Source organism: Myotis brandtii, unplaced genomic scaffold, assembly GCF_000412655.1.
Source record: "Myotis brandtii unplaced genomic scaffold, ASM41265v1 scaffold170, whole genome shotgun sequence".
Classification (NCBI taxonomy): Eukaryota; Metazoa; Chordata; class Mammalia; order Chiroptera; family Vespertilionidae; genus Myotis; species Myotis brandtii.
This window is the reverse complement of record NW_005356260.1, coordinates 607,937-633,148: the sequence shown is the minus strand read 5'-3', so window position 1 is coordinate 633,148 and position 25,212 is coordinate 607,937. Positions and strand designations below refer to the sequence as shown.

At 40.7% G+C, this 25,212-nt stretch overlaps 1 long non-coding RNA gene across 1 annotated transcript; it reads left to right on the top strand.

Annotated features, from left to right (window-relative positions):
* Positions 1 to 10,585: 10,585 nt before the first annotated feature.
* LOC106725557 lies at positions 10,586 to 24,113 on the top strand. Its single transcript, XR_001361448.1, has 3 exons — positions 10,586 to 10,642; positions 22,641 to 22,818; positions 23,844 to 24,113. It is a non-coding gene; the product is annotated as an uncharacterized LOC106725557 (long non-coding RNA).
* Positions 24,114 to 25,212: the final 1,099 nt, after the last annotated feature.

Below are 25,212 nucleotides of genomic sequence, written 5' to 3'. Positions count from 1 at the left end.
TGGTCGCCGCCGCGCCGCGGAAACCCTTCTCGCTCGCGGGGGGCCGGGGACCCCCTTTCCACCTGCCTTCTGGAAATGGCGCTTGGGCTGTGGGGCTGGCTGGAATGAGTGTGTTTCTGCTGTGTCGTTGGTATTTCTTTTCCCTGTTCACTGTTTTAAAAAGGACAGTTTCTGCCTCGTTAGCTGATCTTAGAGAGAAGTGAGACTGGATCTGATGACATAGGAATTGACAGACTCTCTAATAAAAACCGCAAGTTAGAATGTGTTCTACAGAAGGCTTAACTATTTCCACGGGTGAAAAGAAATCTAACCAGGAACAAACTTTTGCAGATGGAATGGCTTAACACGTTTGTATTTATTCTGCTTAAAGCTCTAAGGAAAGGTTTAGGGGAAAAACCACGATTCTGTAGGGAGAAAGGGAACTTAAATTTTAAGTAGAAATAGTTCATGTTGATATAAAAATATTTTTCAATGATGATTATTTTAGCTTCCGCACAATGGTTAGTTAGATATATGTGTTTAACACCCCCACCCCCAATATGATGTCGCATGAAAGCAAGTTAGATCAGTGGGAGGGGAAGGGAAAAAGGGATTTTGTATAGAATATAGAACTTAAAAGCTGACAAAAACCATTGTTCACCCTCTTACCTCACTTCCCAGGGGTATGAGTAACATCAGGCACTGGTGAATTCACAATAAAGGATTCATCAGTTGTAAAGAACATCGTCCTTTACAGTTTAAGCAGAATATTAACAACGGTATGCCTGCAGAGAAAGAACTAACAATATGAGGATTTGTTGTGGATTAGATTTTGATTGTTACCCACAATATTGTTCAGTTGAAAAGTCTGGCTAGCTAGACAGTAGGAAATAGACATTTCCCAGGAACGGTTTCTAAATGCTATTTTATGGTAACTCCTGTTCTTGGGAACTATATTTTTGCCCGCACTAAATTATTTTTCAAATGTTTTTTTTTTCATTTGCCAAGCAGGCAGAATTTTATTCATTTGCGTATATCTTGATTTTACTTCTTTGTTGTCAGGCAAAAGATTGCCTGAGCCTTAATTTAGATGAGAATGGCCTAAATGTGGATGTCTCTGGGAAGGTCCTTATTGAGATTAGCCAAAGGGATTCTAGCCAAATCCCCGATCAAGTTGCTTGGCACAGAATTATTAATTGGAGAATCTTTAGTGTTGCTTGGTGTTGACTGAATTAATCTCTTACACCTGTTTAAAAAGAAAAAAAAACACCCCTGTACTCAGGGTCACTTCCTCTTTTAAATCCAAGACAAATCCTGTTGTGTGCAAGCTTCCATTTGGGATTCTCAAATGGCATTTGTGCTGAAACTCTGCACTGTATAAAGTGGACATTGAGACTTACAAGAGCCAGAGCTTGAGTTCTTTCTGCCACATTTAAAAGTTAGTGGACCAGTTGATAGCCAATTTTCAGAAAAGTCAAACTCAAAGTGTGACAGCTGCAGCAGAAGGTAAAGAAGCCTTGTGTTGGGATATTTCTGAGTGGTGGTATAGGGAATGTCTGATTATGACTTGCAGATAGGAATATCATTTTATCATAACTGTCTTTGAAATCTTTTGATAACTATGATAAACTAAGTGTTAACAGTCAGGTCCTCCTTTCATAGAGGGAATTTGTTTCATCATCTAAACCCGTCTGCCCCTTGTTGTAGCCACATGTGGCTACCGAGCTTGCAGTTGTGGATAGTGAGATTGAGGAATGAATTTTCCATCATATTTAATTTTAATTAATTTACTTTTCCATTTAAAGACTGACACTCAAATCAGTGATTGGAAAACTTTTTGCTATGTTTGAAATAGCTTGGTTATATGAACCCACATCTTAAACTGTACATTTTATTGAATATAAATGCAGATCAGATATTTCCTATGAAAATTTAGCATCTGCTGTAATTGTAAAATACACACCAGATTTTGAAGACTTAGTATGAGAAAAATGCAAAATATCTCAATACTTTTTACATTGATTATATTAAAATGATAATATTTTAGAATTGGCAGAGTAAAATATATTAATATTAGTTTTGGTTGTTTCTTTTAATTTTTAATATGGCCACTAGAAAATACTACATCTAGGGCTCACATATTTCTACTAGATTGCTCCTTTAAAAAATTTTTTTTTATTGATTTCAGAGAGGAAGGGAGAGAGAACGAGAGAAACATCAATGATGAGAGAGACTCATTGGTCTGCCTCCTGCCCGCCCCACACTGGGGATCCAGCCTGCAACCTGGGCATGTGCTCAGACCTGGAATCAAACTGTGACCTCCTGGTTCATAGATTGACGCTCAATCCCTGAGCCATGCCGGCTGGGCTGGATTGCTAATTTCATGTCTTGCTTGAGTTGGTCCTGCATGTGTTTTTATTAGCACAATTTAAATATATTGCTTTCCAACCCCTCTTCCCCCAATAAACTCTTGCTTGAAGTCAGTCCAGTGTGATGGTGTTTTCTTAGGACAATTTTGAATGTTATTTTATTTCTATTGTCGTGTTTTTTTTTTCAACTAAATTTTATTTAGAAATTTCAAGCTTACATAAAATTGTAAAAATTGTACAAACAACTCTCATACCCTTTACCCAGATTCACCAGTTGTTAACATTTCCCCTACTTAGCATTTGCTTTATCATTCATTCTGTTATGCATTTTTTTGCTGAACTGTTTGAGATTAAGTTGCATATATCATGCCTGTTTACCTTTGGAAACTTCCTTGTATGTTTCCTAAGAACCAAGGACATTGTCTTACATAACCTTAGAATAGTTATCAACTTAATGAAATTTAACATTGATGCAGTGATTCAATCAAATCAAATACTGTCTGTATTTGTTTGTCATTTGACCCAATAATGTAAAGCATTTGAAAACATGGTTATTTTTAAAGCTAAAGAGCTTTAGAATTCTTGGCAGAATATGTGAAAGGTTATTAATTTTCTCCAAATAGAAAAATCAGTTTTTTAAACTCCTCTGATATTGTTGACTTTGGAAAATAAAACCTTTTAGCATTCTTTATATTATGTACCCTTACTGAATTCTCAGGCTTTTGCATTTTCTTCTCTTTTTTAAAAATATATTTTTATTGATTTCAGAGAGGAAGGGAGAAGGAGAGAGAGATCAGAACATCAATGATGAGAGAGAATCATTGATCGTCTGTCTCCTGCATGCCCCACCCGGGATAGAGCCTGCTACCCTGACCTGGAATCAAACCATGACCTCCTGGTTCATAAGTCGATGCTCAACCACTGAGCCACGCCAGCCTGCATTTTCTTCTTGAAATAAGAACTTAAAGCTTAAATATTACATAGGTAGTGCTGTTCATTATAAAAATAAAAAAAAATACATGTAAGCATGAGAAATGAAAAAGAATCTGAAATCCTGTTACTCAGGGAAACCTCACGGCAGACATTCTGGTGGTGCATAGCTTTCTGGATCTTTCAGATACATGCGTTCTATATCAGTGGCATATGTTGCATATTGAAGCTGGTACCTAACAAGTATTCACTTGAATTGTCCTAAACTGGACTATTGAAAGAAAATAAAGTTACCTGTGTGATAAAAAGTAGGGATAAAAATTTGCCCAGTCATGTAGTCTCTATGGAGTGGGCAATTTGAGAGGATTTGAAATCTCCCACAATCCAGTTTTCATGAGTTGTTTTTTAAAAATGAGATTACTCTAATGCTTACTGCTGTAATGTAGTGTACCTTGATCTGTGGCCCGAGATGGAAGTGGAATCATGGAGGTGCATTGGGATAGAAATGAGTTCCAGTCCTTCGTTTCAAATGTAACTAATAATTCCTTTTGCTAAGGGAAGTTTTCTTCCATAAGTACCATGAAGTCTCTTTTAATGACATCTTTTTAAGCATAACGGAAATCTACTTTTAAAATAGGAATTCTCATTTGTTATTCACACTCCTGGTGTCAGCTGTTACACAGCACAGCAGTGAAAACAAGTTCTGCACAGTGCTTTTTACTCTAGTGAATGCCCTTGCCTGTGATTTCTAGGCCCCACCCCAGGGATTCTCAGTGAGGGCATCTGGGACTCTCATTTCCAAATGCTTCCTAGGTGATTCTTCTGAGCAAGGAGAGAAAAACAAAACAAAGCTCCAGCAAATAAAAACCCCTCTAGCACTCATTCGGGCACACTTTCTCAGAAATGTTCCCAAACAGGCTGGTGAAGTAGGTATTCTTATCTCACCTAAAAATGGAGTCAGTGGAGGCCAAGGGTTTATGGTTGCGCATCAGGGCCAGGGTTGAGCTGTTTGTCCTGTTCTCGAGTCTGTTGCTCTTTCTTTTCCTCTACATCAGGATGTTTCATAATCTTGCCCTTTTGGCTGCAGATTTCTTTTTTTTTTTTTTTAATATATTTTATTGATTTTTTACAGAGAGGAGGGAGAAGGATAGAGAGAAACATCGATGAGAGAGAAACATCGATCAGCTGCCTCCTGCACACCCCCCACAGGGGACGTGCCCACAACCAAGGTACATGCCCCTGACTGGAATCAAACCTGGGACCCTTCAGTCCGCAGGCCGACGCTCTATCCACTGAGCCAAACCGGTCAGGGCTGCAGATTTCTTTTTATGTATGTCTACCTATCTTTCTCAAGACCAAAAAATCCTGATAGGAGTATTTTCTTTGAAAGAAACTAACTTCATAGAAACTACTACCTATCATGAATCAAAATATGCCAAACTTTTAACAGCGGTGATCTTTGAAGGATGTAATTACTGGGAACTCTGTGTTTTACATTTTCTATGGCTTTTAAAAAACTTTTAGTGCCTTTTATTTAAAAAAAGAATCTTACCAGAGGATATGTTTATTGACTTTAGAGGGAGAGACAGACACATACACACACAGACATCGAATGGTTGTATGCTCCCTGACCTGGGATTGAACCTGCAACCTAGATATGTGCTCTGATCAGGAATTGAACCCGCAACATTTTTGGTCCCTGGGACCGGTCCAACCAACTAAGCCACCCAGCCAGGGCAAACTTTTAATTTTAATGCCTTTTAAATATAATATGCAGGTTCTTTTTTGTTTTGTCTTGTTTCTTAATCTTCACCCAAGGATTGATTTCTTTTTTTTCTTTTCTTTTCTTTTCTTTTCTTTTCTTTTCTTTTCTTTTCTCTTCTCTTCTTTTTTCTCTTTTCTTTTCCCTTTTCTTTTCTTTTCTTTTCTCTTCTTTTCTTTTCTTTTCTTTTCTTTTCTTTTCTGAGAGGAAAGGGAAGAAGGAGGGGGAGAGAAACATTGATGTGAAAGAGACATGTCGATTGGTTGTCTCCCGAACATGCCTCGACCGGGCAGGGGATCAAACCTGCTATCCAGGTACATGCTCTTGACCAGGAATCGGACTCACAACCCTTCAGTTTGTGGGCCAACGCTGTAAGCACTGAGTCACACTGGCCAGGGCATGTGCAGGTTCCTTTTTAAAAATAATAATCTTGCTTCATCTTTGTATTCAGCAAAAAAATTTAAGAAAACATGTGGAGAGTCTTATAAAACTCTCGGTATGGGGTTATTTGAAAGAGAAAATACTACGGGTACCAGATTTACAATCACTGGCCTCGTTGATAGACAAAACATTGGGAAGAAGTTGATTCAATAGCCAATGACTGGGATAAGATTGTGGTCTAGAAAAAAGATACCCAGCATTTGGAGTAGGGCACCCATAGGGGTGGTTTGTTGAGAGCTCAGCACAACCTTTTCAGTCTGCCTTCGCCTAAAGCAGTGATGGCGAACCTATGACACGCGAACTCATTTTGTTGGTTGATTTTTCTTTGTTAAATGGCATTTAAGTATATAATATAAATATCAAAAATATAAGTCTTTGTTTTACTATGGTTCCAAATATTAAAAAATTTCTATATGTGACACGGCACCAGAGTTAAGTTAGGGTTTTTCAAAATGCTGACACGCCGAGCTCAAAAGGTTCACCATCACTGGCCTAAAGCCTAGTGATTGCAACATGGCTCTTCAGTTCCACAGGGCATGCTCTGATGTGCCGACATTCAGAAGAAGAAGAGACTATCTCTTCTTGTATATCTCCTTTTAAGAGTAAAGAAACCTTTTTCCAAGGCCACCAGCACAAGACCCCCGCAGGGTATTACTGGGCAGAATTGTGTCAGATGCTTCTAGCCAAACCGGAGGGGAATGGGACCTCTGTGATCACTTAGAGTAGACTTTGGGTTGGGTTCTGTTGCGAAAGAAGGCTGTGGATACTGGGTAGATAACAACCCAGTGCTTACTGCAATTTGGGTAGTTCTATAGCTGGGCTAACTGGAAAGAAAAAGACCTAATTTTTTCTTACCAGGAGTGTCGGTGAATTAAAAGGCGAAATGAGACATTGGAGGAAACACACACAGTGCAGTTATTAGGATGTTGGCACTTCATTTTGAGGGACATTCAGAATAAAATGGCTGGGATGATGAAGTATGTGAAAAATTGGATATGAGACCTGGATGATAGTTAGCCTAGAGAAGAAGAAAACCTGGGATTTTAGTGGTGGTGGTATAGAACATAGTATTTTTGAATATTTTAGACTTTGTTTCTGGAAGGCTAACTGATGCCTTGCTTAAGTTGAAGCAGAATTTTTACCTGGAAAAATGAGCTGATAAGAGTGTGGGACCTTTTATTTTACTCCCTTTAATTATGAACATTTCCAACATAATGTAATAAATATATAAAAGATACTCATATATTCACCACCCCATTTTGTTAAATTTTAACACTTCCATATTTGTCTTAGCCTTTCTTTTCTTCTTTTTTTTTTTTTTAAACTAGCATTTTTTTAAATATATTTTTATTGATTTTTTACAGAGAGGAAGGGAGAGAGACAGAGAGTCAGAAACATCGATGAGAGAGAAGCATCGATCAGCCGCCTCCTGCACATCCCCCACCGGGGATGCGCCCGCAACCCAGGCACATGCCCCTGACCGGAATCGAACCCGGGACCCTTCAGTCCGCAGGCCGACGTATTATAGATATGGAAATAAAACATTATGATAGACAGGCCTTTAAACTTTTCCACATGCCAGTAACCTTCCTTCCAGAGGTAACTCTTATTTTGAGTTGGGAGTTGAGCATTCCTGTTCCTGTTTGCATGCTGAGAGAGAGCTCTGTCATCTCTTTGGATTCCAGAGAAACTTGCTCTGGCTCTTAGTTGTAATAAATATTGGTTTATCAGTGTAGTGTTCATTGTTTGGTGGTGTTTTGTGGTATTTTAGAAGGTAAGATGGCTAAGATACTTGAACTATAAGTAGAGGTAGTGCCATACTCCTGAAAACACCCAGCATACAGAGCACCATTCCTGGCTACCCAACATCAGAAGCCCCTGGGTATTTTTGAGTTTTTAAAATTTAAAAGTACACACACACACACACACACACACACACACACACATCAGTGTATTTTCATAAAACATAATTTGTGCAACTACCACCAAGGTCAAGAAATAGAACAGCCCCCCTCACCCTTTCCAGTAACTGTTACCCTGACTTTTATTGCATGTAATTGCTTCCTGCTTTTCTTTATAGTTTTACCGCCTAAGCATTCATTCCTTAACACCATATTTGAGTTTTTTCCTGTTCTCTAGTTTTATGTAAATGCAATCCTTCAGTATGTATTCTTTAGTATCTGGCCTCTTTCACTAAACATGGTTTTGAAAGTCTGTATTGTTGAGTATAGCTGTGGTTCATTTGTTTCCATTGCTGTATAGTACTCCATTGTGCATGAATAAACCACAATTTGTTCTGCTATTGATGGACATTTGGGATGTTTCCAGATTGAGGTTATTGAGATAATACTGTTCTCTCCCTGGCTTGCCTTTTCACTCTCTTAATGATGTCTTTTGAAGTTCTTAATTTTAATGTCTAATTTACCAGTTTGTTTTCTTTTTAAATTATTTTCTTTCAAAGTGATTTAAAATTACAGTAGGTGCTTTTTGTGTCCTATTTGAGCAGTCCTTTCCTACTCTGAGGATATAGTTATTATTCTCCTGTGTTGTGGATTAGAAGCCTTTTGTTTTGCCTGTCACATTTGAAAGTACAGTTTACCTGGAACTGATTTTTGTTTAGTTATGAAGCATCAGTTTTTTTATTTCTCTTTTCCATATGGATATCTAGCATAAACCAGCTGGCACCATTATTGTCAAGGTCATCCTTTTCTTCCTATTTTCCCATGACACCTTTGTTGTTAATATCTCTACTGTATATGGATGAGTCTGTTCCAGGTCACTGATCCATTCTTTTGTATTAGCTCATCTGACATTGATTCTTTCTAATGTATTTTTCATTTCAGTTATTGTATTCGGGGATGTGCCCGCAACCCAGGTACATGCCCTTGACCGGAATCGAACCTGGGACCTTTCAGTCCGCAGGCCGACGCTCTATCCACTGAGCCAAACCGGTTTCGGCAGTTCTTTATACTTTCTAACGCTTAGTTGAAATTCCAAGTTCCTATATTCCACTCTCTAGTATGGTAAGCATTCTTATGACCATTTCTTTGAATTTGTTATTAAGTAAATTATTTCTTATAAGAATTAGACAAAATAGCTATTTCTCCACATCTTGAAAATAGTGGCCTTATGGAGAAGCGGCCTCGGTGTAGGCTCTGTGTGCCAGGTGGTTTTGGCAGGCCGGGAGGAACTGAGGGGGTGTCTAAGGTGTCGGGGCCACTGGCCTATGAGCAGGAGCAGCTCTGGATGGGGAGGGCAGGTGTAATAATGCCCTGTTGGTCCTACTTGCTCTGTTTGTTTGACCTGAAATGGGCGTGGGAGGTGCCTGGGAATGTGCTGCAGGGACTTAGCAGGCAGGCTAGGGCACCTCGATAGAGCCCCTACCCACCCTATGGAGGTGGAGGCCAGCTTAAATCACCTCTAACCCTGGAGTGTTCTCACATCCCCTGAGAGCATCCGTGGCTCCTCAGCTTTCTCTGTACAAAGTGTTCTCTGTAGAAGTGACCTCTGTCCAGGTGCTGTGCACCTGATGGTTTTGGGAAGCCAGTGGGAGCAGAGCAGGTCCTTATGGTGCCTGAGGCACTGGTTTTCCGACTGGGGTGGCTCCCAGCAGAGGTCAGGACCCTGTTGTTCTGCTTGCTTAGGAGCCAGAAGGCTCCAGGCATTGTAGCCAGAACACCCTGCATTTGATCTTGCACGTGGCCCAAAGCCCCCAAGTAGAGCTCCTGCCAGCCCTCAGTGGAGGGGACATAAACAATGGCCCTCCAGAGCCAGCGGCAGCTCCCATAGTTTACCTCCTTCTCTAGCCCATCTCTTCTCTTGTTTGTTGTTCAGAAGCTGTTCATCCAGCCGTTTGTCTCACAGGAGAAATTGCTCTCTCTATTCATATATATTTGAGTTTGTTCATGGAAGGGGGTGAGTTCAGCATCTGCCTGTGCTGCAGCCATCTTGGGTCTCCTAATAGTCTTTTTAAATAATCAGCTTTGGGTTTTGTTGATCATCTCTATTGTCTGTGTATTTTAATTTTATTACTTCCTGCACATTATTTTCTTCTTTCTACAATTCATGGGATTAATTTGTTCTTTTCTAACAATTTGAGATGACTGCTGAATTAAAATTTTTTCAACCTTCTTTTCTAATGCATTTATGTAAAGCTATAAATTTTTTTCTGAACAGGGCTTGCGCTGCAGTTCACATTTTTTTTCAAGCTTTCTACTTAATTTTTAAAATTGAGTTATAATTGACATAGAACATTTTGTAAGTTTAAGATGTACGGTGTGTCAACATAAGAAATGTCCAAACTGGTAAGAATTTTAATGAGTTTATTTGAGCCAAACTTTTAAAATTTAAGCAACTTTCAAATATACAATGCAATATTATTAACTGTTGTCACTGGACTATTAAAAGTTTTGTACTTACCATTGTGTTACAGTTGCCTACAGTATTCAGTACAGTTACATACTGTACAGGCTTATAGCCTTACAGCCTAGGTGTGTAGTAGGCTAGACCCGTGGTTGGCAAACTGTGGCTTGCGAGCCACATGCGGCTTTTTGGCCCCTTGAGTGTGGCTCTTCCTAAGCCTTAGGAGTACCCTAATTAAGTTAATAACAGTGTATCTATCTATATAGTTTAAGTTTAAAAAATTTGGCTCTCAAAAGAAATTTCAATCTTTGTACTGTTGATATTTGGCTCTGTTGACTAATGAGTTTGCCGACCACTGGGCTAGACCATCTAGGATTGTGTAAGTGCCCTTGTGATGTTCCCACAGCACCCATCCCTGTCATTAAGTGGTGCGTGACTGTATTTTTTAAATACTCCTCAGATAATTCAAATTTTCAGTGAGGTTGAGAGCCTCTGATTTAGATTTACATATTCTGTTTGTTATTCTTCATGTCTCTTGTATCGCTCACCTTTCTGGGATAAGTTTTTTCTTCCAAAACACACTTTAGAATTTCTTTAAGGGTAGGTTGTTTGATGACATTCTTTTACCAAATATCTTTCTCACTACCTTCCTTGCAAGATAGGTTCATTGGGAATGGAATTTCTTTCATCATTTGAAAGCTCTCACTTTACTGCTCATATTTAATGAAACCAGTATCCTACTGTTGAATATAACCCACAACTTGACTTAGCTGTCAGCATAGTTGTTGCTCCTTTAAAGGTAATGTGTTCTTTATCTCTGGCTACTTTTAAGCTTTTCTCTTTGAATCTGGTTTTTAGCAATTTTGCTGTCTGTAGCTAAGTGTGGATTAAAAAAAAAAAGTACAGTTGATCGTGGGTGTGAGGGGCTTTGACCCCTGTGGAGTCAAAAATCCTTGTATAACTTTTGACTCCCCCTAAACTTAACTACCCTTGGTGTCTACAGGGGGTTGGTTCCAGGACCCCTATGTATACTGAAATTCGTTGGTGCTCGAGTGCCCTATATAAACTGGTGTAGATCAGCGATTTTCAACCTCCTCCTTCTCACAGCACATGTAAAGTAATTACTAAAATTCTGTGGCTCACCAAAAAACCTACTTTTTGCTGATATGACAAAAAAATAGGTATAATTTTGATTCATTCACACCAGATGGCTATTGTTGGCTGTTGTCATTTTTTGACAGTCTAATGGAAGAGTCAAGTATTGCATGTTTTAAAATTTCTAGCAGCACATCAGTGTGCCAAGGCACACAGGTCGAGAATTGCTGGTGTAGATCAATATACACACTTGGCCGTCCAACTTGTAGTAAGCATCTATTACTCATGGCAATTTCAAGTGAACTAAAAGCCACATTTGATAACAGAATTTTCTTTGATTGGCTGGTTGGACTCCGCCCTGCCCCACCCCCTTTTGAAGAAGCTTTCTGCTTAATGCTATATGAATGTTTTTCTTTATAGAAATTCCCCCTCCCCCCAGCAACTTGTAAGAAAAATTACTATTTGAGGCTTGATTAGCTTCCACAGGATCTACATTAATAAAATATCCAGCTGGGCTGTCATTTGAAAGAGTAATCTTGTGAATTGATGCAAGTCATTGAGGCTGAATGTTGTCTGGTGGTGCTTTTAAACAATGGAAATAGTAAGCAGGACAGATGAAAATGTTTTAAATATTGATGGAAAAAGATTAAATGCAAAGCACAGACTCAAACCTGATACGCTCCCAGTCACGTTGAGCCATTACAGGTGGTTTTGTGTGTTTATGTGTAGTGAGTGAAGACGCTGAACTTGTCACAGAATGGTGGTAAGTGCATATTGCAGATCTAGTACCATTTGCTGTGGATGAATGGGTGCTCATTAAACTATCCCTATGGTGGTCTGATGGCTATACGAGCTATATCGATGTCTGTCTCCAGAAAGCCAGGAGAAGATAAAGTAGAACATCAACTCCAAGTCTAGTTTGAGGTCATGAAGGTTGCTTCAGTAAACATTATTAAGAAGAACACCCTTTTGGCATTCTTTTTACTTGGTAATTTATGAAGATAAATTTCTTTTGGAAATTTATCAGTGCTACATCAGTTTTTGGAACATTTTGGAGTTTTATGGCAAAATGTTTGGAAGAAAGTAAAGAGACAAAGTGACCAGAAGGGTAAAAAATGTCTTATACAAATATAGATAAGATTACATCATTTTATGCGAGCATATGTTGGCCAAGTAAAATTTTATCATGTTAAGTATTACTGAGACAAAGATACAGCGGCTTCTGTGATGTTAGATTTGCATACATTTGGAAATATTTGAAATCAAATTTTTTTACAGGGCCAAAGAAGTCACTTTAATATGAACATGTGTTTTCATCCTGGCATTAAGTTTTACAAATGAATTGCAAACTTTTTTCCATTGAGCTTGTTAATAACTGTTCCCAAGAGATGAGCAGGGCAAAGGAAAATCATTTTAGTACAAGCCAACATGGATCGCCCAAATTTGGCTTGGGTACTGAGTTACCAGATAGTATTACATACCTAAATAGCTGCTTGACTTGCCTGTTTCTGAAGGGTTCAAGGTGAACTATTTATTTCTGATGACTTCGTAAGACTATTTAGAAGAAAAACAAGGAGGGATTTTTGTAGACTGTGTGCTAACACGTGCTGTTGGAAATTACTGAGGAGACTTTTTTTTTTTGGTAAAGGCACTATATATGGTGGCAAAATAATTTTCTTCTTACAATGTTTGGATTGAATGTCATTTAGAGGCTGATCTAAGGACATGAACAATTGTAGTAGTGTATGTGTAGTAGTATCTATGTGTACATATATAAAAATATATATGTATTGTTGTGGATTATAGTTATATATTAAAGAATAAAGACGAGCCCTGGCTGGTTTGGTTCAGTGGTTAGAGCGTTGGCCGTGAACTAAAGGGTCTCAGGTTCAATTCCAGTCAAGGGCATGTACTGTGGTTGCAGGCTTGATCCCTGGCCCTGGTTGGGGCGAATGCAGGAGGCAACCAGTCGATGTATCTCTCTCACATCAATATTTCTGTCTCTTCCCTTCCCTTCCACTCTCTCTAAAAATCCTCGGGTGGGGATTAACAACAACAAAAAGAATAAAGACCATGTGGGAGTTTTTAACTAAAATACATAAAATGAATTTAACAATGTGGTTGTCATTTTTTTTTATCCAAAGTATAATGGTTTAGAATTTGCCATTGGTTGCCATGCTCTCACCTACTTTTTATTGATTTGCTTTTATGGAGAATCTGAATTCAAATAAAAGTGGCATGTTATTATACAGAGTAATTGTAAATGGCTGTAAATCATCAAAGGGAGAAAGTTTTAGCACAAGGAATAGGATAGTTTTGATTACTCCAGGGGGAGAAAAAGATGAGATGGATTTGAAGAAAATCCGTGTTCAGGGAAGGCTACAAGCACTGCTACAGAGACATCACTGAGTCATCCAGGAAAACTCAGTTGAAATTGGGAGGATTAAGTCACTGAACATGCATCTTCGGAGAAATGCCTGGCTCCATCTTTGACATGACTGAGGCATTCAGGTGCTACAATGAATTGGCAGTGAGAATCGTCCAGGCTTGTAAACTTGAAGGAAATAACAAGGTTCTCAGAGTAACAAAGGACTACTCAGGCTTGCTCCAGAGAAGTTTGCAAGGAAAAGAAGTCCCCTTTCTGTACTTCACTAGATTTTTTAAAATATGTATTTTAATAGATTACAGAGAGGAAGGGAGAGGGCGAGAGAGATAGAAACATCAATGATGAGAGAGAATCACTGATTGGCTGCCTCCTGCACGCCCCCCACTGGGGACTGAGCCTGCAACCTGGGCATGTGCCCTTGACCAGAATCGAACCCAGGCCCTTCAGTCCGAAGGCCGACACTTTATTCACTGAGCCAAACCAGTTAGGGCACTAGATTTTTAAAAAAATATGTATTTTAATAGATTACAGAGAGGAAGGGAGAGGGCGAGAGAGATAGAAACATCAATGATGAGAGAGAGTCATTGATTGGCTGCCTTCTGCATGCCCCACACTGGGGATCAAGCCCGCAACCCGGGCGTGGGCCCTGACTGGGAATCAAACTGTGACCACCTGGTTCATAGGTCGAAGCTCCACCACCGAGCCACACCAGCTGGTCATACTTCACTAGACTTTGAGAAGCTTCAGCCACTCTCGCCCATAAAGGAAGCATTCCAAAAGGACTTCCATGATCTAGACATGTATGTTTATAACAACATTTGTGTCTGTTCTTTTTCCTCTTTATTTCCATATTCAGGAATAGACTTCCAATTTGTAATATTATGCCTATAGAAAATAGGGGTATTAGTGTACCTTTCATTGTGGCTGCTTTTGACTGCCATTTAGGAAGCGATCAAACAGCAGTTGGGGATCTCTTACGTCAGTTTGAGTCTCGTTCCCTTTTTATTAGGGCTGTTTTGTTTATATGCTGTCTCCCTACCGCACCAAGCCTCCAGCAGTTGAGGTCTTTGAGGACTTGTGACCCATTCATCTTGTTATTACTGGAGCCTAATATATACTTTATCTGTTCTGGTTATTATTATTGTCTTTAGGAGGCCTTTGGATTTTGTTCTGTGGTTGTCAGAAGCCTGGGAGCGGGGTTTTTGTTTGATTGTTTGTTTCAATCAGACGTGAACATATAAGTGAATCTAAAGAGTTGGGGGTGGAGGAGAGTGTCACCGTGTGTGTGTGTCCCCTTCTCCCTGGCTCAGCAATTAGATAAAATAAGAACTTTGGCTCTTGGCACCTAACTCACTTACATAACCAATCTTTTTAAGAAGAAATGTCTCAAGGTCCTTTTTCTGTCTAATTCCTGTTCCTTACTTTACTTGTAACCGCTTGTCTCTTGAGCTAGCCTGGCCTCTTCAGACAGCCTTTGTGGCTCTCACCCACTTAACTCTTGTCAACTTGAGGATTTCTCAGTCCTCAAGGAACCATGTGAGTACATAGAAACATTGATGAGAGAGAAACATCAATCAGCTGCCTCCTGCACATCTCCCACTGGGGATTGTGCCCGCAACCCAGGTACATGCCCTTGACCGGAATCGAACCTGGGACCCTTCAGTCCGCAGGCCGATGCCCTATCCACTGAGCCAAACCGGTTTCGGCCATAATCAATCTTTTTAAGAAGAAATGTCTCAATGTCATTTTTCTGTCTAATTCCTGTTTCTTACTTTACTTGTAACCGCTTGTCTCTTGAGCTAGCCTGGCCTCTTCAGACAGCCTTTGTGGCTCTCACCCACTTAACTCTTGTCAACTTGAGGATTTCTCGGTCCTCAAGGAACCATGTGAGTACATTCCTGCGTCACCAGGAACACTTGCTAGTCTTCATGATGGAAGAAAGGAAAGTGCATTTATGTTATTTCATTATTATATTTTTGTTCGTTTTGTTAATCTTCACCCGAGGATATCTTTTCCAATTGATTTTTTCCCCCCCAGAGAGAGTGGAAGAGAGGGTGGGGAGGAGAGAGAAGGGGAGGGGGGGAGAGAGAGAGAGAGAGAGAGAGATAGAAAGGGGTATGGATTGGTCACTTGCCACACTCGGGGGCTGGGAATCAAACCTGCAACCCAGGTACTTGCCCCTGACAGGGTTCTATCCCCCTTTGGTGTGTGAGCTGACACTCTAACCACTGAGCAACACTGATCAGGGAGAAAGTGCATTTAAATGTCATCTACAGGTGAAAGAAAAAAAATAATTCAGGTCATGTCTTTCTTAGTAGAGTGTTAACTGAATATTCAGCACTGCACGTCCAATATAAATAAATGCAAGCCACATGTACAATGTAAATTTTTCTAGTTGGCATTTTCTTTAAAAGCAAAACTAGATGAAATTAGTTTTAACAATGTATGTCATTTAACTCATAGCTGATATATTATCATTTCTACATGTATAATCATATTATAAAATCAACATGTAATATTGATTTTCAATTTACATACTAAATCTTTGAGGTTCAGCATATATTTACCTTTATAGCCGCATCTCAATTTGGATGCTAATCTTCCTGGGAAATACTTGATCCAGTAGACTCACCTTCTGTCTGCACTCAGACTGTTTCCTTACCTCTCGTGTCTCCTGGGCTCAGAGTGGCCTGTTTCTGCCCCTTTCACCACATTGAAGTGACTAGTGCTCTGTAACCTTGGGAAATGGTGGGCTGGCATTTCAGTTGGTACTGCTTTCTCTCCTGGTTTCTCCCTCAGCAGTGGACTTCTGTACGCCTTCATGTTGATAGTTCTTTTTTAAAATATATTTTTATTGATTCTAGAGAGATAGGATGGGAGAGGAATAGAGAGATAGAAACATTGATAAGAGAAACATCAATCAGTCGCCTCCTGCGTGCTCCCCTACTGGGGATCGAGCCCCAATCCCAGCATGTGCCCTAAATGGGAATCAAACTGGTGACCCTTCAGTTGGTACTGCTTTCTCTCCTGGTTTCTCCCTCAGCAGTGGACTTTCTGTACGCCTTCATGTTGATAGTTCTTTTTTAAAAAATATTTTTATTGATTCTAGAGAGAGAGGATGGGAGAGGAATAGAGAGATAGAAAAATTGATAAGAGAAACATCAATCAGCTGCCTCCTGTGTGCTCCCCTACTGGGGATCGAGCCCCAAACCCAGCATGTGCCCTAAATGGGAATCAAGCTGGTGACCTTTGGTTCATGGGTTGACGCTCAACCACTGACCCATACCATCTGGGCAAATGTTGATATTTCTTACGGTTCTGTCCTCCATTTCAGCTGCAGTCTCCCCAGATGATCCTACCTAATCTTGGGGTTTAACATTCTTTCAGCTTGTTACTGAATTGCAAATTCATAATTCCAGCCATTAATTGCAAATGCATAATTCCAGCTCTGGAGTTCCTGACCTATATTTTTGTCTGGGAAATATCTCCACTATTGCCACTTGGATAACCTTTGAATACTCAAAATACAAGGCACCCACATCGGAAACCTGACATCTGACCACCTCCCAGCCCGTGGTGTGGAGGGCTGCGTTCTCCTGTGAGCCTCGTGTTATGTGGATTCACTTGGCAAAAAAATCCAAACTTGCCATACTGCATAAGCTTCTTTTTTAAACTTTAATTTGGCATTCATTATCGATCTATTTGGGTGTAAATGATTACCCTCTATTCTCAGTGCTGTTTCCAGATACTGTGTTTAGAAAACAGATGAGGTTCTCCCCTTGAGGACTGACTGACATTCTAACGGAGGGAGCTGGACAGTGCAGGTAGTTTCAGATTGCTGGGGGAGGAGGGGAGGGGATGGTAGGGACAGGGGGAGGGGGAGGCAGCCATGGCTTGGGGACTGTCCTCAGGAAGGCCCCTCAGGACGCACGTTTTGGTGAGAATGTGTCTGTCTCCTCAGGAAGAGCAGGGGAAGGGAGTTCTAGGTGGAGAAACTTGAGGTTGGAAAGACCCTGGCTGGTGTGTGGACACAAGGACGAGTGGTGGAGTGAGGCAGGGGTCATTGGTAAAGGGTGGGAATCCCTTGGAACAGAAGAGCGATGTGTGCTGAGATCATTCCGAAGGTGTGTGGGGAACAGATCATAGAGGGCAAGGGTGTGGCCACAGCTCCCCAGAGGCCGCCTGACAAGGGGAACAATAGTGCTGTTGTACTTTCCACTGTGGGTGTGGGTGTGTTTGTGCGCATTTACATCCTTCTTATTCGTTCTCTTTACTTGAGTGTAGCTTTTCTTCTCCTTTATGCATTTGTTTAGTAGTTAGGTGGCTTGATCCTAGGGAGGCCCTGAGCAGGTCTGCCTAGGGCTGGCCTGTAGTGTGTGGGTTCTTCACAGCACGAGCCCAGGTGATTTTGAGAGTACGTTATTAAAACGGGACAGTGAAATAGGGAAGGGCTTAGCATAAAAGGAGCCACAGGAGAGTCTAGGCGGGGTTGCTTTGGCTCACTGGGAAGTCAGAGAAAAGGGGGCCTTGTAGACAAGTTCAGGGGGTGAGCCTGGGATGGGCTGCTGTTACCCATTGCTCCCCTGGTTGCAAGTCTCCTGGAGTCCCTTTGAGTTTAGGAGGTGCACGCCTGTGGGGGGGAAGGAGAGGGGTAGGGGAAAGTGCTGGCATGCTCCTGGGAGGGCAAGTGCTTGCTGGGTCCTTTGTTTTGTTTTGAGGGTTTTTAAAGGCTGGGAGTTTAGGGGAGAATTCAATAGAATAGTCATCAGCTTTTCCAGGTGCACCCTTTCAGGGTTGTGGTCTCCACTGATTGGTCAGTGCCAGGGCAGGGGGTCATGAGCCATTGCAGCTGATCCTGGCGTCACCCACCTGGTTTTGCTGCTTTTCTGGGCCTGGAGCTAAAGTACAACTGAGGCCTAGATGTTATCTCCAGGGAGGGGACCTTCTGGATCTGGCTGTAAATTGCTTGGCCAGTTTGTTCAGCTATCTTAGTTTCCCCATTCTACTTGCCAAGGGATTTTCCCAGCTTCTTACTCTCTATCCTGCCTCAGTGGCAGCATGCAATACACATACCGACCAGCAGCTCATACTAGCTTTATTACTTTATTTTTAAAATTGCTGATAATTACAATAATGCACATGGATGGGCATAGGTCCCAGACAGGAAGCATTATTGTCTGCAAGCAGATCTGGAGTGAACTGATAATACAGCCTGTATTTACTTTCAGATTTAGATGCTGTGTAAATCTTAGGAAAGATGCCTTTTGACTGCTTTGAACTAGGAGAGGATGGGGCAGTTTCATATTTTTGTTATTTTTACAGTTGTTTTGTTGGATATTAGTAGTTAAAAGTGAGCTCGGTGGATAGAGCATCGGCCTGTGGACTGAAGCGTCCTGGGTTTGATTCCGGTCAAGGGTACGTACCTAGGTTGCAGGCTCCATCCCAGGCCCTGGTCAGTGGCATGTGCAGGAGGCAGCCAATCCAACCAATCTATGTGTGTCTCTCACATCGATGTTTCTCTCTCTCTGTCTCTACTCCTCCCTTCCACTCTCGCTAAAAATTAATGGAAAAATATTCTTGGGTGAGGCTTGACAAAGAAATATAATAATAATAATAAAAAATAAAGAAGTTAAAAGTGAGTTGTGACATCAAGATTGGTATCCGAATATTGCTTGCACCTAGTAAACATAGTGAAACATTTAACAGAATAGCATGTAGAAATTGCTTACTTGTGTTTTAAAATAGAAATTTGCCCCTTTCTGCCCTGTGAAAGTCATTTGGCAAATTGTCTTATTTTGTACTTATAAACAAAGATAAGGGTTATTCACTTAAGAATTTCTGCCCTTTCTTGCCTTTTTGGCATCACAGAACCTTAGAGAGTTAATAATAAGCTTTTGGTTTTCATGGGCTAGTAAGAACTAAGAAAAATTTTTTAGAAAGATAAGGTCAATTCTTAATATTACGGAATGTTATTTTAAAACAGACTACCCATTTACTAATGCCCTCGTTTTATGAAAAACATTTTAAAGGTGGAAAGGAAGTAATGTTAGAATTCAGGACAGTCATTTCTAAAGAAAGAACAGTTAGCAATTCTGTTGTCCGCTAATCATGTGTGCACACAAATGCACCCTAGACCTTATTCTTCAGGAGGCCACTGAAAACCTGTTGCAGACCTTACTAGCCCCCTAGTGAATGTCAGGGAACCCCTGCTTTAACACAGCAATAGAAACCACTCTACACATTAAAACATGAATGTTTTCAGCTGCATGAATTTGTTTTCTTTCCCTGGATGTATGAAAGGAAAAGGGATCCAGTAGAATCCATTTGAGATCTCTGACACTGGCCTTTCATGTTTGTGGTTGTAACATTTTTTTTTTTAGTTGATTTTAAAGGGAAGGAGGAAGAAAGGGAGAGAGAAAAACATCCATGTGAGAGAGACACATAGATCGGTTGCCTTTGTGTATGTGCCCTGACCAGGAATCCAACCCACAGCCTTTTGGTATGTGGGATGACTCTCTACCCAACTGAGCCATCTGGCCAGGGCTGTGGTTGTAACATCTCGAAGTCAGATAGAGCTCTGCAGCCAAAGCAGACATGTTGGATAGTTTCCTGACTTAACCTTGGTAAATTCACTAGGTTGAGTGTTTATTTTAGTGAAATGGGTCTGTCTGAATACTTCTTTAAAAGGTGTAAGTTGTTACATTTCAAGTACATGAAATTTTGAAATATGCTAAAAAATTACCTAATTTTTAATGGCTGTGAGAATGCATTTAATAAACACAGTATCACAGAGCTTCAAATCAGCCAGAAGTATGTTTATAATTTCTGATAATATTGCCAGGTTTGTGCTTGGAATTCCACAGAAAACCTCCCATCAGTTGTATTTCTATCGTCTGTGACTCAATAGTAATGATTTAGAATGAACGTATTTAATTATTAATATTTCATCAGCAATACTTCTGGGTGTTTTTTAACTTGAATCATTTTACCCTTTGAAGGTTTAGAAAGCACTTTCCGATATAAATTCCCCCAGGCTTGCACACACTTTATTTAGTACATTCTTAGTAAATAATTGTTTAAGTAATACTGGCCCTGAGTTCAAAGGTTAAGCCCAAGTTCACACCATTAACATCATCTTATATTAATGCTCAAGCCTCCTGGCTTTTTGACCTCTGCGTTCAAAGTATGACAGATTGCTGCCTAGCTTAGGAATCATGCAGAATCTCATTCAAGGAAACCTCTTTGTTTCCCAGCCATGTTTCTTAGATATCAGGAGTTTTTGGAAAGTGGAGTTCTGTCTGTTCTAATGTGAACCAAAGTCCAAAGTTAATATTGTAGGTGTCATTTATTGTAATATCTAAAATTTGAGTAATGCCGTATTTAGACTGCCCTCAAGTGATAGCTGAGATCAAGAGAGTGAGGAAATAACTTCCATGTAGAAGGAATATCTCTTAAGAAGACTCATTTAGAGAAATAATTTGCATAGTGCTTTTTTTAAAAATCACAACAGCGACTTTAATAGTAACTGCAGATTCGTGCAGACTCCACTTCTCAGCCAATGGAAAGCCAGACCAAATCCAGGAAGCCAGCAAGCCAGCAGCTCCTGGTGATTTTCCCTTAAATAAATAGGGCAGCATTAAAATGTTTATGTAAACATTTGGCAACTGAATTCCCACAGAATGAAGTGTAGAGAATTATTGCAGCCTGCTCTAGGCATATTCAGTTTAATCTGTAAAAAGCAATGTGCAGTCCTTTAACCCCATTTCATGCTCCTCCTGGCTTTGCGGATGACTGGCCACGTAAGGCTCTCACGTGTTCTTTTCATCCCTGGGTGCCCGTGGTTTAAGCCCCCGTTCTGTGTAATGGTAGCCACAGAGAATTAAATCCTTAGGAACCAGCCCTGCGGTAAGCAGGCGCACATTTGAGTGCTGCTCTGAGGTTGGCATCGTGCTTAGTGCATTATCTCCATTTAATCCCCACAAGCAGCCTGGGAGCAATGTGTATGTAGCAGCCCTGTTGTACAGATAAAGCAGCGCATCACACACTTCTTCTGAGATCAGAAGTGGGGTGAGCAGACGCCTGATGGTTGGACAGGGCACGTCGTCCTACCTGTGGGAATCAGTTTCTCACGATTCCTATTATGGGACATTGGAAAGAAACAGGAGCCAGTAAAAAACTTGAGAATTTTAGGTCCATAAACACTGTTCTGCATCTTATTTTTTTTTAAATATAAAAGTACTGCATGTGTTTTTCAATAACTTCGTTTATAAAAGACTTCCTGCTCATCTCAGAGACACATGCGTAAAGACAGACCTCGAGTAAATCTTGGTGCTTGGACCGGACCAGTGTAATCCAGATGGACAAATTACAGGGACCCTGTAAAAAGCCTAGGAGACCGTCTAAGCCACTTTTAGTCTTGGCAGTGATACCTCACTTATGGTCGCAACCCACAGGTTGAGAACCGCTGCTTTAAAGGCTCCAAACTATAGGCACCTCTTTGACAGTAACAAGAGTGGACTTTCTTGTCTTAGGCTCTGAGCAGAACTGCAGTTGTCCTCCCATTGGAGAGAAATCAGACTTAATGTTTGTACACATGGGATTTTACCACGTTAGAATGTGTGCTCATGTGTCCAGAATAAAACAGTATGTTTTGTAGGTATTGGGCCTGCTCTGATTATACTTACTATTTGCCTTTCTCTTTTGACAGATTGAATCCAGGTAATCATGATTGAAATTCAGGCAGGCAATGAACAGGATTAAGAAACCAAAACCAGTGAATTTTGAACTAATTTTAGAGGTTTTTTAAAAAAGTTGCAAAAATACTCTAGAGAGTCCCCTATACCCTTAGCCCACCTCCCTTAATATTAACATCTGATATAACCACAGTGCAGCTATCAAAACTGGGGGATTGACATTGGTTCAGTGCTGTTAACAGATTTACAGCCCTGAATCCAGTAATTTCTCCGCTTCTCCCATTAATGTCCTGTCCCTGTTTCAGGCCCCCCATTTGCATTTATTTGTCATTTCTCCTTCGTCTTTTCCAGTCTCTAAGTCCCTCTGTCTTGCCCAAGTCTTTCCTGTTGGTATTCTTAAATGTCTTATTGCTGGTAAGGTTCATGTTGGTGCCTCCACTGTGAAGTAATTTGTTTCCCTTTTTGTAGTCAGTGAATATCTTAGGGAACTATCTTGACACTATGGATTTTAAGTCATGTTAATGTACAAATCACTAGTATCCAGATAGTAAATAGATGTTCCAAAGGCGCTTACCATTGCTCAGATTTATAAGAACTAGAACTGCGTTAACTTGACTTTGCAGGGTGAAGCTCGGCCACCTGAGAGGCTGGCATGCAGCACCTTCCTGTCCAAGGAGACATGATTCACTCAGTCATAGGATGGAACCCTCCTCTTTAGAAAGAAGCAGCGCCCTCCCCGCAGGCACCCTCACAAACCCTAGAGCCAGATTAGATGCAGCAGTAGCTTCAGTGAGGGAGGAGGTAATGGGCTTGCTTATTTGCTTGGATTGGGAGCCTGCATTGGTCCCGAGTGGCTCTGTGAAAGGAGGCGGGGCTTAGCTGGGGGTGTGGGGTGCAACTCTCCAGTGATGATTAAAGGGCTGGGGATAGGTTAGGTTCAGACTTAGATTTATTTATTGCCTTCAGCCATTTCAGGTTTTCAACCAAGTTTCTAGAAGCACTTTTTACCAAGTTGAATTTCTGTCCTTAAATAGCTAAACTCTCTTTTCCTGATCCAAATTAATACAATGGAATTTCTTATTAAGAATGAATTATTAAGTAAAATGGAAGCACTGGGCTAGGACAGCAATTGATGTAATTTGTTTTCAAAGCCTTCAAAGTGCTGCAGCGCGCATAGATCACAGGCACTGGCTTAAGTGCCAAAGCACGGGCATTAATTTCCTTTCGGAGTGGATTCCAGGTTCACAGGATGTCAGAACTGCTGACTTGGCAGTGACGTCCCATTTGTAACATGTTAGATCAGGAAACAGATTGATTTATACGTTGATGTAATGGATCAAGGCACAGTGTGCGCTTAAGAAAATGGAGAGCCCATTAAATAAAAGCATTTTCAGAGGGAAGAAGTACAAACATAGAAAAGATCCGATTATTCTCTAGATAAGGTGGGGTACGTTTGATGAGTGGATTCCTAGACACAGTCCACAGAGGCTTTTTGTATTTCAGATGATACCTTCTTGAGAGTCTCTTATGACCACAAGGATTAATCTTTCTGAACTCAGAAGTGAATCACTGCAGCAGATGAGCTGTCTGGAATGGTGCCAGTTACTCTCCTTTTTCTTGGTGGTAACTGATGTGAGGGTGTCGCTGCTTAGCTGCCTCTTCCTGTTGCTTTAACCTCTGGTATTTTAGATTCTCTTTAGGGAAGGGAATGCTGACCATCTCAGCACAGAGATCAAATGCACTTACACTGCTGTGTTGACCTCAGCGGTTGACCCACACACTGAACATTTATGCAGCTGGAACCCTTGCGGTCTTTTATCTAACAGCCATAATGAGTAACGCGTGGAACATAATCTTCGGTGCTGATAAATAGAGGGCTGCCTGCACAGTTCCGACCACTCCGCAGCTGGGCCTGGGTGACCTCACGTAACTAACTGACCCTGTGTCTTACGTGTATTCATTTTTGGAATCTAAGAGGTAAATCTCCATCCCAGCCCAACCCCCACTCCCCACTTGAAAGATTGCACATCACACCTAGAATTCTATTTGTTTAATAGCTGTCTTTAATGTTAAAAATATACAAGGCCAGCCCTGGCCAGTGTGGCTCAGTTGGTTGAGCGTTGTCTTATGCACCGAGAGGTCCCCAGTTCGAGTCCCAGTCAGGGCACATGCTGGGGTTGCGGGCTGGATCCCCAGTGGGGGGCATGCAGGAGGCGGCTGATCGTAATCTAGGTTTCTAGCCATAATCCTTAGATATGGCTCCAAAAGAAGAAAGGCCACCACAAGAGGCATTTTGATGCATGTCTTGAACTCATTGTGAGAATTCACACATTTGTCTTGTGCATCCTTTTACCATTTAATAAACACCATTAGTGTCCTTTTAAATGTTTTTCTTTTCTTTCTTTGGGGGAGATAGGACTCAACACCAATCTGTAGCTTCACATGCAGTTATACTGAAGGCACAGGATCTTCCTTCTGCTTTAATAAGTGACTATCATCACATAGTTACAGTCGATTCTAGTTCATAAAGTTGCAAATTGTTCTCCTGACTGGGTTTAATAGGTAGTTTTCAACCCAGATTAATGTAGGCAACGTTTTACTTCAAATGCCCTTTCTCCCAGCTGTCCAACAGGTGTTTGTGCTTCCTTCTCTTGTACTAGTGGAGAGCAGGCTAATTTTCATAAGTTTCATAGCAAAAGCTGTAGGATGGTAAATTTGTCCTGGAAAAGGATCGTAATGTATTTCATAATCTAATGTAGGCTCCTGATGGGGAGGACCATTCATGTCTGTGTCATGCATCAGCACAGATAAGTAAGAACTGCTTGGAAAGCACACATTTTCCATGTACTCAAGTCAGGCCTACCTTTCTTTACAGAAAACCATTTTATGTTAATTGCTCTAAAAAGAACAATAGAATAGCCCTGGCCAGGTAGCTCAGTTGTTAGAGTCCCAGTACACCAAAGTTGTGGGTTCAATTCCTGGTCAGGGCACATACAAGAATCAACCAGTGAATGCATAAATGAGTGGAACAACAAATCTCTCTCTCCCTTCCTTTCTCTCTCTAAAAAATATAGAACAATATAATTATGCAATTTAACCCTCCTACCCCCCACCCCCACAATCCAAGTTTTAACATTTTTTTAAAAGCTATTTAATTTTTATTTTGAAGGAACTTTCACTAGGAAAGACCACCGA